At 39.4% G+C, this 15,730-nt stretch overlaps 1 protein-coding gene across 42 annotated transcripts in view; it reads left to right on the top strand.

Moving 5' to 3' along the window:
- Positions 1 to 15,730, top strand: part of camk2b1 (calcium/calmodulin-dependent protein kinase (CaM kinase) II beta 1) — a 190,097-nt gene that overhangs the window by 148,624 nt on the left and 25,743 nt on the right. The window lies entirely within an intron of this gene.

Below are 15,730 nucleotides of genomic sequence, written 5' to 3'. Positions count from 1 at the left end.
AATGGAAGCATTCACATACAATGGTTTATATAGAGCACAGAGTGGGTGGGTACAAGCGGGCGTAGGGTGTGGTGATTGGCTCATGTGTCACCTAGGAGGTGTTTCCGTCTGTGGCGGCATGTTGAAATGATTTCACTGCGCTTGTTGAGGGATGATAGATCTGGATGATCTGCGTGGCGCAGTGGGGAGAGTGGCCGTGCGCAACCGTGCGCAACCCGAGGGTCCCTGGTTCAAATCCCACCTAGTACCAACCTCGTCACGTCCGTTGTGTCCTGAGCAAGACACTTCACCCTTGCTCCTGATGGGTGCTGGTCGGCGCCTTGCATGGCAGCTCCCTCCATCAGTGTGTGAAAGGGTAAATGTGGAAGTAGTGTCAAAGCGCTTTGAGTACCTTGAAGGTAGAAAAGCGCTATACAAGTACAACCCATTTATCATTTATATATAATAAACAGTTTCTCTTTTAAGCATAGGTTGCATCTTTTATTACCACTGTTGTAAGGTGTGTTGAATGCAAGAATTTGCCATGTTATTGAATATTCAACATTATTGTCTTTGAGGTTCCAGATGTGTTTGCTGAGTTCTGTAGAATTCTGCAAAGTCTGGTTTCTAAAGGAGGCGTTGTGATTATTCCATCTTGTTTTGGACGCTCCTTCGGTTAATCCTACGTACGTGTCGGATGTGTTAATGTCCTTGCGTATTACCTTTGCTTGGTAAACGACTGATGTCTGTAAGCACCTTCCGTTGAGAGGGCAATCAGGTTTCTTGCGACAGTTACATTCATTATTGGTTTCAGAGTCGTTTAGTCTGGGGTTAGGCAGTCCTTTTGCAATTGCTTTGTTGTGGTTTGAAATGATTTGTTGCATGTTATTCATACAGCTGTAGCTAAATTTAATGTTGTTCTTGTTGAATATTTTTCTTAGGGTGTTGCCTTTGGGGAAGTGTTTGTCGATCAGAGTGAGGAACTTGCGGCCGATGTTGGTTGAGACGTCTGCTGAATGGTGGATTGTACCAGATGATGTTGCTTTGTTTTCTGCTCTTTTTTGGTTGGTTTCCTGGAGTGGGTTCATAGGTGAGGGTGAAGTTGTATCCGCTTTCATCAAGTGCTTTCTGGTACGGGGGGGTTGCTTGGTCGAATTCAGCTTTGCTGGATGACAGCATCGATAGCCTTTTATTAATTCCGGTAGGTATTCTTTTCGTGGTGGTGGGTGGGTGGTTGCTGTCATGGTGCACGTATTGGAGTGTTGTGTTGGGTTTCGTGAATGGTTGGTAGCTGTTATTTCTCAGGTTAAAAGTGACGTCGAGGAAGTTGACGGTTTGCTTGTTGGCTTCAACATGGCCAATTCTTGCATCCAGCACACCTTACAACAGTGGTAATAAAAGATGCAACCTATGCTTAAAAGAGAAACTGTTTATTATATATCATCCAGATCTATCATCCCTCAACAAGCGCAGTGAAATCATTTCAACATGCCGCCACAGACAGAAACACCTCCTAGGTAACACATGAGCCAATCACCACACCCTACGCCTGCCTGTACCCACCCACTCTGTGCTCTATATAAACCATTGTATGTGAATGCTTCCATTAAAATCTCCTGATGATTGAGGGAACCCCTCATGAAACAGATCTGTAGAGATGAAGTAGTCTTGTGATTTTTTCCCACACCTACATATTGCGCTCTACCACGGTATCGAGCACTATTCTCTGGATAATCCAATCAAGACATATATATATATATATATATATATATATATATATGTATAATAAGAAATACTTGACTTTCAGTGAATTCTAGCTATATATATATATATATATATATATATATATATATATATATACATATATAGTGTTCATTTATTTACACATATACACACACATAACACTCATCTACTCATTGTTGAGTTCAGGGTTGAATTGTCCATCCTTGTTCTATTCTCTCTCACTATTTTTCTAACCATGCTGAACATGCTGTATCTTCCTCGTTCTTCTGCATCGTCTTGTCGTGTGCGCAGTTGTGCACGGCACTCTCTAAAAGCCATTGATGTTATTGTCACAAATGCATGTACAGTAGATGGCAGTATTGTCCTGTTTAAGAGTGTCACAACATTGCTGTTTATGGCAGACGAACTGCTTTACGGTAGACGAAAATGTGACCGCTGTTGTTGTGTGTTGTTGCCGCGCTGGGAGGACATTAATGAAACTGCCTGACCCACATAAGAAACCAAGAACTCGCCCTCGATCATTCTACAGTTATAACATCATTGGGCAGACACGCTGTTTATATTGTGGGAAAGCGGACGTGAAAACAGGCTGTCGACACGTCACTTAGGTCTGCATGGAGCTGAAGGGGGCGTGGCCTCCAGCTCCGCCTGAATTTCGGGAGATTTTCGGGAGAAAGTTTGTCCCGGGAGGTTTTCGGGTGAGGCGCTGAATTTCGGGAGTCTCCCGGAAAATCGGCAAGTATGACATTGTTCTTGCAAAATGACTTTCCTTTGGGGCCAGGACTAAGCTCTGGATTAGACAAATGCATGTTTTTGTCATCATTCACTCTCCGGTGTGGTCTCCTTCCAGGAGTTATTTTCATTTTTCAGGATTATTTGTACTAATCACTCCAATACGGCTTGCGACTAGTTATGTTAGTTAAGACAACTGCCGCACTACACAGCCTTGTTTCAAACCCCGTTTCCATATGAGTTGGGAAATTGTATTAGATGTAAATACAAACGGAATACAATGATTTGCAAATCCTTTTCAACCCATATTCAGTTGAATATGCTACAAAGACAACATATTTGATGTTCAAACTGATAAACGTTATTTTTTTTTTGCAAGTAATCATTAACCTTAGAATTTGATGCCAGCAACACGTGACAAAGAAGTTGGGAAAGGTGGCAATAAATACTGATAAAGTTGAGAAATGCTCATCAAACACTTATTTGGAACATGCCACAGGTGTGCAGGCTAATTGGGAACAGGTGGGTGCCATGATTGGGTATAAAAGCTGCTTCCATGAAATGCTAAGTAATTCACAAACAAGGATGGAGCGAGGGTCACCAATTTGTAATCAAATTGTCAAACAGTTTTTGAACAATATTTCTCAACGAGCTATTGCAAGGAATTTAGGGATTTTACCATCTACGGTCCGTAAAAATCATCAAAAGGTTTAGAGAAATCACTCTACGTAAGTGGCATCGCCGGAAACCAACATTGAATGACTGTGACTGTATCAAAAACCGACATCAATCTCTAAAGGATATCACCACATGGGCTCAGGAACACTTCAGAAGACCACTGTCACTAAATACAGTTTGTCGCTACATCTGTAAGTGCAAGTTGAAGCTCTACTATGCAAAGCGAAAGCCATTTATCAACAACATCCAGAAACGCCGCCGGCTTCTCTGGGCCCGAGATCATCTAAGATGGACTAATGCAAAGTGGGAAAGTGTTCTGTGGTCTGACGAGTCCACATTTCAAATTGTTTCTGGAAATATTCGACATTGTGTCATTCGGACCACAGGGGAAGCGAACTATCCAGACTGTTATCGATGCAAAGTTCAACAGCCAGCATCTGTGATGGTATGGAGGTGCATTAGTGCCCAAGGCATGGGTAACTTACACATCTGTGAAGGCATCATTAATGCTGAAAGGTACATACAAGTTTTGGAACAACATATGCTGCCATCTAAGCGCCGTCTTTTTCATGGACGCCCCTGCTTATTTCAGCAAGACAATGTCAAGCCACATTCAGCACGTGTTGCAACAGTGTGGCTACGTAGTAAAAGAGCGAGGGTACTTTCCTGGCCAGCCTGCAGTCCAGACCTGTCCCCCATCGAAAATGTGTGGCGCATTATGAAGCGTAAAATACGACAGCGGAGACCCCGGACTGTTGAAGAACTGAAGCTCTACATAAAACAAGAATGAGAAAGAATTCCACTTTCAAAGCTTCAACAGTTTCCTCAGTTCCCAAATGTTAATTGAGTGTTGTTAAAAGAAAAGGTGATGTAACACAGTGGTGAACATGCCCTTTCCCAACTACTTTGGAACATGTTGCAGCCATGAAATTCTTAGTTAATTATTATTTGCAAAAAAAAAAAAAAAAGTTTATGAGTTTGAACATCAAATATCTTGTCTTTGTAGTGCATTCAATTGAATATGGGTTGAAAAGGATTTGCAAATTATTGTAATCCGTTTATATTTACATCTAACACAATTTACCAACTCATATTTATTTTTTTGCAAATAATAATTAACTTAGAATTTCATGGCTGCAACACGTGCCAAAGTAGTTGGGAAAGGACATGTTCACCACTTTGTTACAACACATTTTCTTTTAAAAACACTCAAACGTTTGGGAACTGAGGAAACTAATTGTTGAAGCTTTGAAAGTGGAATTCTTTACCATTCTTGCTTGATGTACAGCTTAAGTTGTTCAACAGTCCGGGCTCTCTGCTGTCGTATTTTACGCTTCATAATGCGCCACACATTTTCGATGGGGGACAGGTCTGGACTGCAGGCGGGGCAGGAAAATACCCGCACTCTTTTACTACGAAGCCACGCTGTTGTAACACGAGGTTTGGCATTGTTTTGCTGAAATAAGCAGGGGTGTCCATGATAACGTTGCCTGGATGACAACATATGTTGCTCCAAAACCTGTATGTACCTTTCAGCATTAATGGTGCCTTCACAGATGTGTAAGTTACCCATGCCTTGGGCACTAATACACCCCCATTCCATCACAAATGCTGGCTTTTGAACTTTGCGCCTATAACAATCCGACTGGTTATTTTCCTCCTTGTTCCGGAAGACACCACGTCCACAGTTTCCAAATATAATTTAAAATGTGGACTCGTCAGACCACAGAACACTTTTCCACTTTGCATCAGTCCATCTTAGATGAGCTTGGGCCCAGCGAAGCCGGCGGCGTTCCTGGGTGTTGTTGATAAATGGCTTTCGCTTTGCATAGTAGAGTTTTAACTTGTACTTACAGATGTAGCGACTAACTGTAGTTACTGACAGTGGTTTTATGAAGTGTTCCTGAGCCCATGTGGTGATATCCTTTACACACTGATGTCGGTTTTAGATGCAGTACCGCCTGAGGGATCAAAGGTCTGTAATATCATCACTTACGTGCAGTGATTTCTCCAGATTCTCTGAACCTTTTGCTGATTTTATGGACCGTAGATGGTAAAACCCCAAAATTCCCTGCAATAGCTCGTTGAGAAATGTTGTTCTATATCTGTTCGACAATTTGCTTACAAATTGGTGACCCTCGCCCCATCCTTGTTTGTGAATTACTTAGCATTTCATGGAAGCTGCTTTTATAACAATCGTGGCACCGACCTGTTGCCAATTAGTCTGCACACCTGTGTTGCTGGCATCAAATTCTAAAGTCAATGATTTTTTGCAAAAAAAAAAATGTTTATCAGTTTTTAATATGTTGTCATTGTAGCATATTCAACTGAATATGGGTTGAAAATGATTTGCAAATCATTGTATTCCGTTTATAATTACATCTAACACAATTTCCCAACTCATATGGAAACGGGGTTTGTACATTTAAAGCAGTGTGGGTGGCACTGGGAGCAGGTGGGTAAAGTGTCTTGCCTAAGGACACAACGGCAGTGACTAGGATGGCAGAAGCGGGGATCGGACCTGCAACCCTCAAGTTGCTGGCACGGCCGCTCTACCAACCGAGCTATACCGCCCCATTGCTGCCTTACGTGATGTCGTTACTTCCTGCCCGCGTACCACGCCTTTCTGGGTTCACCACTCCGAAGGGGAAGATGTTGAAGAAAGTGCTACAAAGGTGTCTTCGCCGTGCACACACACGTGTTTCACCTGTGTGTGTCCAATACGCCAACACACACTTTCACATCAGACAATGTGTCTAAATGAGCTGGCAAACGTATAATTTGTGTGCCAGGCGTACGGAACAGAATGTTCGCTTCCTCCTCCGCCTTTCCTCTTAATGTCTGCAACTATTGTGTGTCAGCCATTCCTTAGCAACCTTGGCTCAGGCTTTTGTGTGCTGTCCAAGCTCCACAAGGACCTTTATTGCTCTGGTATCGGACAAAAGCTCTGCTGCTTTTGATATTTTCTTTGCAAATACTTATTAAGCCCCATAAGTTGGATTAACCTGAAATATCTCACACAACTTTACAAAACACTTTTAACTAAATGGTTCAAGGGGGCACGTTTTTAGAAAGCTAAGGACGGCATTCTTTGTTGTAGACCTTTGTCTTTAGTCCGTTTCATTGATCAGTGTTACAGTGATGTCAGCAACCTGAGGGGTTCCTGGTTCAATCCCCAGCTTCTACCAACCTAGTCACAAATGTGGGTAACCCGCCCCCTCCAGTCCAAAGTGGACCTAACATAAGTCCAGCGTCCAGTCCATAGTGGATCTAACATAATAGTGTGAGAGTCCAGTCCATAGTGGATCTAACATAATAGTGAGAGTCCAGTGCATAGTGGATCTAACGTAATAGTGTGAGAGTCCAGTCCATAGTGGATCTAACGTAATAGTGTGAGAGTCCAGTCCATAGTGGATCTAACATAATAGTGAGAGTCCAGTCCATAGTGGATCTACAAACCCTGTTTCCATATGAGTTGAGAAATTGTGTTGGATGTAAATATAAACAGAATACAATGATTTGCAAATCCTTTTCAACCCATATTCAATTGAATGTACTACAAAGACGAGATATTTGGTGTTCAAACTCAAACTATTTTTTTTTGCTAATAATAATTAACTTAGAATTTCATGACTGCAACATGTGCCAAAGTAGGTGGGAAAGGGCATGTTCACCACTGTGTTACATCATATTTTCTTTTAACAACACTCAATAAACGTTTGGGAACTGAGGAACCTAATTGTTGAAGCTTTGAAATTGGATTTCTTTACCATTCTTACTTGATGTACAGCTTAAGTCGTTCAACAGTCCCGGGTCTTGTTGTTGAATTTTACGCTTCATAATGCGCCACACATTTTCGATGGGAGACATGTCTGGACTGCAGGCGGGCAAGGAAAATACCCCACTCTTTTACTACGAAGCCACGCTGTTGTGACACGTGGCTTGGCATTGTTTTGCTGAAATAAGCAGGGGCGTCCATGATAACGTTGCTTGGATGACAACATATGTTGTTCCAAAACCTGTATGGACCATTCAGCATTAATGGTGCCTTCACAGATGTGTAAGTTACCCATGCCTTGGGCACTAATGCACCCCCATACCATCACAGATGCTGGCTTTTGAACTTTGCGCCTATAACAATTCGGATGGTTATTTTCCCCTTTGTTCCGGAGGACACCACGACCACAGTTTCCAAAAATATTTTGAAATGTGGACTCGTCAGACCACAGAACACTTTTCCACTTTGCATCAGTCCATCTTAGATAAGCTTGGGCCCAGCAAAGCCGGCGGCGTTCCTGGGTGTTGTTGATAAATGGCTTTCGCTTTGCATAGTACACTTTTAACTTGCACTTACAGATGTAGCGACCAACTGTAGTTACTGACAGGGGTTTTATGAAGTGTTCCTGAGCCCATATGGTGATATCCTTTACACACTGATGTTAGTTTTTGATGCAGTACTGCCTTAGGGATCAAAGGTGCGTAATACCATCGCTTACATGCCGTGAATTCTCCCGATTATCTGAACCTTTTGATGATTTTACGGACCGTAGATGGTAAAATCCCTACATTCCTTGCAATAGCTCGTTGAGAAATGTTGTTTTAAAACTGTTCAACAATTTGCTTACAAAGTGGTGACCCTCGCCCCATCCTTGTTTGTGAATTACTTAGCATTTCATGGAAGCTGCTATTATACCCAATCATGGCACCAACCTGTTCCCAATTAGCCTGCACACCTGTGGGATGTTCCAAATAAGCGTTAGATGAGCATTCCTCAACTTTATCAGTATTTATTGCCACCTTTCCCAACTTTTTTGTCACGTGTTGCTGGCATCAAATTCTAAAATTAATGATTATTTGCAAAAAAAAAAAAGTTTATCAGTTTTAACATCAAATATGTTGTCTTTGTAGCATATTCAACTGAATATGGGTTGAAAATGATTAGCAAATCATTGTATTCCGTTTATATTTACATCTAACACAATTTCCCAACTCATATGGAAACGGGGTTTGTAACATAATAGTCAGAGTCCAGTCCATAGTGGATCTAACATAATAGTGAGAGTCCAGTCCATAGTGGATCTAACCTGATAGTGTGAGTCCAGTCCATAGTGGATCTAACATAATAGTGTGAGAGTCCAGTCCATAGTGGATCTAACATAATAGTGAGAGTCCAGTGCATAGTGGATCTAACATAATAGTGTGAGAGTCCAGTCCATAGTGGATCTAACATAATAGTGTGAGAGTCCAGTCCATAGTGGATCCAACATAATAGTGAGTCCAGTCCATAGGGGATCTAACGTAATATTGTGAGTTCAGTCCATAGTGGATCTAACATAATTGTGAGAGTCCAGTCCATAGTGGATCTAAAATAACAGTGTGAGAGTCCAGTCCATAGTGGATCTAACATAATAGGTAGAGTCCAGTCCATAGTGGATCTAACATAATATTGTGAGAGTCCAGTCCATAGTGGATCTAACATAATAGTGAGAGTCCAGTCCATAGTGGATCCAACATAATAGTGAGAGTCCAGTCCATAGTGGATCTAACATGATAGTGTGAGTCCAGTCCATAGTGGATCTAACATAATAGGTAGAGTCCAGTCCATAGTGGATCTAACATAATAGTGTGAGTCCAGTCCATAGTGGATTTAACATAATAGTGTGAGTCCAGTCCATAGTGGATCTAACATAATAGGTAGAGTCCAGTCCATAGTGGATCTAACATAATATTGTGAGAGTCCAGTCCATAGTGGATCTAACATAATAGTGTGAGTCCAGTCCATAGTGGATCTAACATAATAGTGTGAATCCAGTCCATAGTGGATCTAACATAATAGTGTGACAGTCCAGTCCATAGTGGATCTAACATTTCTTTGATCAGTTTTACAGTGATGGGGACGGCGTGGTGATTTTGGCAGAGTGGCCGTGCCAGCAACCTGAGGGTTCCTGGTTCGATCCCCAGGTTCTACCAGTCTAGTCACATCCGTTGTGTCCTTGAGCAAGACACTTAACCCTTTCTCCTGATGGGTGGTGGTTAGCTATTTTTTTTAGGAGACCTTTGTCTTTGGTCCATTTCTTTGATCAGTGTCACAGTGATGGGGACGGCGTGGCGAAAGTGGAAATAGTGTCAAAGCGCTTTGAGTACCTAGAAAGTAGAAAAGCGCGATACAAATATTACGCGTTTCAGAAAATAGCCCTGTTACGAGAGAGACAAGCAGTAGAAAATGGTTGCAAAATACAAGTGTCCCCTGCAGTGGACGCTGAGCTTTTAGAAGGTTAAAGGATCTGCCAATGTGTTTTCACTGATACAAGTTCATCTATTCAAGAGGAACACTTGTGTTTTTTAGCAATTTGTTGTAAAAATGTTAGTCCAAATTTTGAACTGAACTGTTTTTTTAGGAGTTTGTTCACAAGTAGGGTGTAACGCTTTTGTAGATACCGCAAGATACCGCGGTATTGCGGTTTCAATATCATCACAATAATGATCCGACGTCTGACAATATGAACCTTATGAGTGTATTTTTTTCTGGCGCTTTTGCATTGACCAGTCTAAAAATAAACTACATCTCCCATAATCCTGTTTGTTGGGGGGCGTGGAAAAGGAGAAAGTAAAAAAAAGGGAATTGTTATTTATGGACATTTCCTGAACATTTCATCAAAGTCCATTCATAACTGTTGAAGACAAATAAACCCTGGGGAAAACATGAAGCCAGTGAGGCTTAACGTTGATATTTGTTTTTAGGTATTTACAGTATTAAAAGTTAAATTGTCAGATATTTGCTTGAAAAGGTGAATGTTTCCTCACAATTATTTGGACTTTGCATGAATTTAAGCATTATGTTTGTGTTCAATTACAGTAAGTGTGTTTATCCTAAACATTCCTGCCATTTCATTTCACACACCAAGGTATTTTAACAAGTTTATCTTTTTTTGGACAATTCTACAGTTACATCGTACTGTGGCCTTAATACCGTGATAATATCGTACCGTGAGATTTTGATATTGTTACATCCTTACTCATAATTCATTGAGCATTTGTCTATTGATTATACAACTTTAAGGATTGCTAGTATGTCTTCCGAAGTATTTTCTTTACCACAATGCAAAGGCGACAACACAAATCTCATTTAGATCCGTGTTTCTTAACCATAGGATTGGGGTTTATTGTAGGGTTACGATTAAAATCAAGAGTGAGATTACCGATTAAGTAATGAGAATGATAGAATGTAGTGGATAATTTGGTCCCCAAAGTCAGAAAGCTCAAGAACCCCTGATTTAGATAACTGGGAGACGATAGTAGGCTTAAGCTGAACGTTAGCTTCATTAGCAGAACATTCATGGGTCCAGGGAGAGAACTACCACAGTCCTAAATTGGAGTCCACCTAGGGAGGAGTGTTTGCTGCTAAAGAGGGATGTGTCTTAAATTAGCGTTGCTGTCCGGGGACAGAGATACCAGAGTTCAGAGAAGTGTGCTGCTCAGCTAGCATCTGACAGAAAGGTAACAAACCAGAGGACTATCTGCTTCCTACCGGACAACTTTCCACTTACGGTGGTTCCAAGACGCAGAACAGTTTGGATCGTGTTGGTTGTGGTCTCTTTCTGATCGCAAGGAAGGGCCAGGCAGCTGCTTTGTAACCTGAAACCTTGTTCGGCTTCTGGACTCTGACTTTTGTTATCAGGCCTGCAAACACATGTAAGTCTGCTTGTGGGGACTACCTAATTACTACAGTAGTCACTGTCATCTAGCTTAGAACATGTTTTGTTCTATTAGTTACTTACCTTGTGCACTGGGCGCCACGTCCGTTAGCTGAATGCTAACAACTGGTATCGCTAACAACTGTAGATAAAGGAGCCTCTCCACTGTTGTTCTCCATCTGAGCTCTTCAGTAGAGTCCCCATCGTCAGTAGGACGAACAAAACTCTTCTGAACTGCATGTTTAGAAGGGCACGGATAGATGAAAAGTAAATGTAAAAGTACAAAGCGAACAAAGACAGAGCCAACTGCAGCAGCGGCCGTAGTGATGGACTCATACGCACTATGGCACTTATGGCACGTCCGACTGGTAGGAGTCCAGGCAGAAGGCCCAAGACATGTTAAGGCAGGGGTGTCCAAAGTACAGCCCGGGGGCCATTTGTGGCCCCACGGCACATTCTAAAAATATGATTAAAAAAAATAAAAAACAAAAAGTGGTATAATAAAGCAAACAGGTGATATGTAACAAGAAAATGTTACAATGTTGAACCTAATAACACAAAGCTGTGTTTCTTTCTTTAAAATATAATAATGAATCAAAAACAATGTCATTATGAATTATTGACCTATTCAATGCTCCAATTACGTCACATGAAATATTCCACTTAGAGATATTTTTTGGGGGAAAATGTTGCATATTTTGTGTTTGCCATATAAAAAACAAAGTTGATGTTTTTTAAAGAATGGCCTAAAACAAACAAGAAACATAATAAACAACAAAAAATGTTATAATTGACAGATAGATCTGAAGTTGATCTGGAGCAGGGGTCACCAACATGGTGCCCGCGGGCCCCAGGTCGCCCGTAAGGACCAAATGAGTCGCCCGCTGGCCTCTTCTAAAAATAGCTCAAATAGCAGCACTTACCAGTGAGCTACCTCTATTTTTTAAATGTTTTTTATTTACTAGCAAGCTGGTCTCGCTTTGCTGGACATTTTTAATTCTAAGAGAGACAAAACTCAAATAGAATTTGAAAATCCAAGAAAATATTTTAAAGACTTGGTCTTCACTTGTTTAAATAAATTCTTTTTTTTTTTAGTTTGCTTCTTCTAACTTTCAGAAAGACAGTTTTAGAGAAAAAATACAACCATAAGAATGATTTTAGGATTTTTAAACACATATACCTCTTCAAGATTCAAGATCCAAGATTGTTTATTGTTATATGCACAGTTAAACAGACAGTTTGCCGTAAAATGAAAATTTTACTTTGCTAGTCCACCCTTCGACAAGTCACACGGTACTTACCTAAAAAAATAAAAATAAAAATGTATATACAAGGCACAGTAAGTACATAACATTATTGCACATTCTGATTGACAGCCAAAAGTACTGTATAAATATGGAGGTGACCTTGGGTCACAGAAGCAGTAAAGTGTCTTCACCTTTTAAATTCCTTCCTCTTCTTTCCTGACAATTTATATCAATGTTCAAGTAAATTTATGTTTTTATTGTAAAGAATAATAAATACATTTTAATTTAATTCTTCATTCAAGCTTCTGTTTTTTCAAAGAAGAATATTTGTGAAATATTTCTTCAAACTTATTATGATTAAAATTCAAAAAAATTATTTGTCTTTGTTAGAGATACGGCCTGGGATGAGGTGGCGACTTGTCCAGGGTGTACACCGCCTTCCGCCCGATTGTAGCTGAGATAGGCACCAGGGCTCCCCGCAACCCCAAAGGGAATAAGCGGTAGAAAATAGATGGATGGATGGATAGAAATACAGCTTGGTCCAATTTTTTATTTATTCTAACAAAGTGCTGATTTGATTTCTATTTAAAACATGTCATCAAAATTCTAAAATTAATCTTAATCAGGAAAAATGGCTAATGATGTTCCATAAATTATTTTTTTAATTTTTTCAAAAAGATTCGAATTAGCTAGTTTTTCTCTCCTTTTTTTTCGGTTGAATTTTGAATTTTAAAGAGTCGAAATATATTTATAAAAATATTTATCTGTTTCTATATATATTTATTGTGAGAAATCATTAAGATTATCAGTGTTCCCACAAAGATAAATATCATTAATTATTAAAAAATAACATAGAGTTAAAGGTAAATTGATAAAATTGGCTATTTATGGCAATTTATTTAAGTTTGTATCAAACTGGTAGCCCTTCGCATTAATCAGTACCCAAGAAGTAGCTCTTGGTTTCAATAACGTTGGTGACCCCTGATCTGGAGACTATTGTGTAAAAAGTTTTTTTTGTTTTTTTTAAATGTGCGATTTATTTTTTTAACACTTTACGGAGCATGACCCCTTTGGATCCCCAATAATTTTAGTGGGACTTTTTTTTAAGTGTCATTGCTCCAAAAATAATAATACATTTAAAATCAATGTTGTTATGAGTTATGTTATGAGCACCAATTATAATACAACCTGAAATATTCCACTTTAAAATTGTATTGGAGGAAAATGTTGCATATCTTGTGTTTTTTCCATTAAAAAACAGGGTATTCTTTGACAAAAAGGGCATACAACTTAAATTTTAAAAAAGAAAAAAAAAACTTTATATTAACAGATAGACCTAATGTGGATCTAGAGATTTAAACTTTGAATAATAATGATAATAATAATAATAATAATAATAATAATAATAATACTAAATAATGACACATTTTTTTTATATTTTTTGGACTTAAACCCTTTGGGGTCCCCGGGATCAAGCCTGAGTGGAGGCCTAAATGTACAATTGTTTACACATATGTTGTATTGGTATTTAAAACAAAAAAATATCAAAATGGCTGCCGCTTGCTTTGATTTTTCATTGTGCGGCCCTCAGTGGAAAAAGTTTGAACACCCCTGTGTTAAGGGGACTGTGTCTCCCAGCTGGCCTGGAAACGCCTCGGGATCCCCTGAAGTGGCTCGGGAGATGGAGTTCTGGGCTTCTCTGCTTGGGTTGCTGCCCCATGGATGGATGGATGAATTTAAATCAAAAGTAAGATTGCTAACATAGTGTTAATATTTGAGTGGGCCCCAGACCTCTGTAGCAGAGAATCTTGGCCCCGAGGTCAAAAAAGGTTAAGAACCCCTGAATCGGATACTTGTTTATGTTGCTCACGGACGTTTTTGCTGAAGTGGGTAGTAACGCGCTATATTTACTCCGTTACATCTACATGAGTAACTTTTGGGATTAATTGTACTTCTAAGAGTAGTTTTAATGCAACATACTTTTACTTTTACTTGAGTATATTTATAGAAAAGAAACGCTACTTTTATTCCGCTCCATTTATCTACATTCAGCTCGCTACTCGCTACTGATTTTTATTGATCTGTTAATGCACGCTTTATTTGTTTTGGTTTGTCAGACAGACCTTCAAAGTAGGATCTATCACATGCCTGCGTTTCACCAATCAAATGCAGTCACTGGTGACAATTGACTCCGTTTCACCAATCAAATGCAGTCACTGGTGACGTTTGACTCCGTTTCACCAATCAAATGCAGTCACTGGGGATGTTTGACTGTGTCACCAATCAACGGCAGTCACTGGTGACGTTTGACTCTGTTTCACCAATCAAATGCAGTCACTGGGGATGTTTGACTGTGTCACCAATCAACGGCAGTCACTGGTGACGTTTGACTCTGTTTCACCAATCAAATGCAGTCACTGGTGACGTTTGACTCCGTTTCACCAATTAAACAGAGCCAGGCGGTCAGATGATTAACTGCACTTTTTTTTTTTATAAACCTTTATTTATAAATTTCAACATCTACAAACAGTTGAAAATAATAATCTAAGTAAGTACAAAAACAGTACTAAACAGTATAAAAACCGTACAAAACAGCGCCAGGGGGTTGTAAATTCAAAGTAACTAAAATAGAATGCAAAAATAATATATATATAAAATAAACAAAGTGCAAAGCCATAGGCTCACTCAATCTCAGTAAATAACTTAAATTTGGAACACAGCATCATTGTTTTCACAGCTTTTTGTTTGTTAGAGGTAGAATGTTTTAATGTAGAGTTCTAAATCTTTTTTAAAGGCACAAAAAACAGGTCGGGTATTGAGAAACTTACATTTATGAATATAAAACTTAGCCAATAGTATCATGAGGTTGCAAAGGTAAAATTCATTTTCAATTTTTTTTTCAATTCAGTGTAAAACCAAATATATATTATTTAATATATAACATTGTTTTAGTTGCTTAAGAGATATTCCTGGCTCTCAATTTGTTCATTGCTATGATTATGTTTTTGTGCATTACTTGTTGCTGTCATCATTAAACAAACAGGTTACTCATCAGTTACTCAGTACTTGAGTATTTTTTTTACAACATACTTTTTACTTTTACTCAAATAAATATTTGGGTGACTACTCCTTACTTTTACTTGAGTAATACATCTCTAAAGTAACAGTACTCTTACTTGAGTACAATTTCTGGCTACTTTACCCACCTCTGCGTTTTTGATTGATGGACGATGGGTACGGAGCTGACTTGCTAGATCAGGCAACTGCTTCAACTTGATCTTGATCTTAAAGGCCTACTGAAACCCACTACTACCGACCACACAGTCTGATAGTTTATAGATCAATGATGAAATATAAAAATATCAACCCACTTCAGTACGGCCTTTTTAGTTTACTAAATTGCAATTTTAAATTTTGCGCATTGTAGTGGACATGTTGTTCCAGCCCCAATCCCAGCTATAAGTTGTCTGCTTTAATCGCATAATTACACAGTATTATGGACCTTTGTGTTGCTGAATCTTTTGCAATTTGTTCAATTAATAATGGAGACTACAAAGAAGAAAGCTGTTGGTGGGAAGCGGTGTATTGCGGCCGCCTTTAGCAACACAAACACAGCCGGTGTTCCCTTGTTTACATTCCTGAAAGATGACGGTGAAG

Source organism: Nerophis ophidion, linkage group LG01 (genome assembly GCF_033978795.1).
Source record: "Nerophis ophidion isolate RoL-2023_Sa linkage group LG01, RoL_Noph_v1.0, whole genome shotgun sequence".
Taxonomy (NCBI): domain Eukaryota; kingdom Metazoa; phylum Chordata; class Actinopteri; order Syngnathiformes; family Syngnathidae; genus Nerophis; species Nerophis ophidion.
Note: the sequence above shows the minus strand (reverse complement) of the source record. Positions and strands in the feature narration are given on the sequence as shown.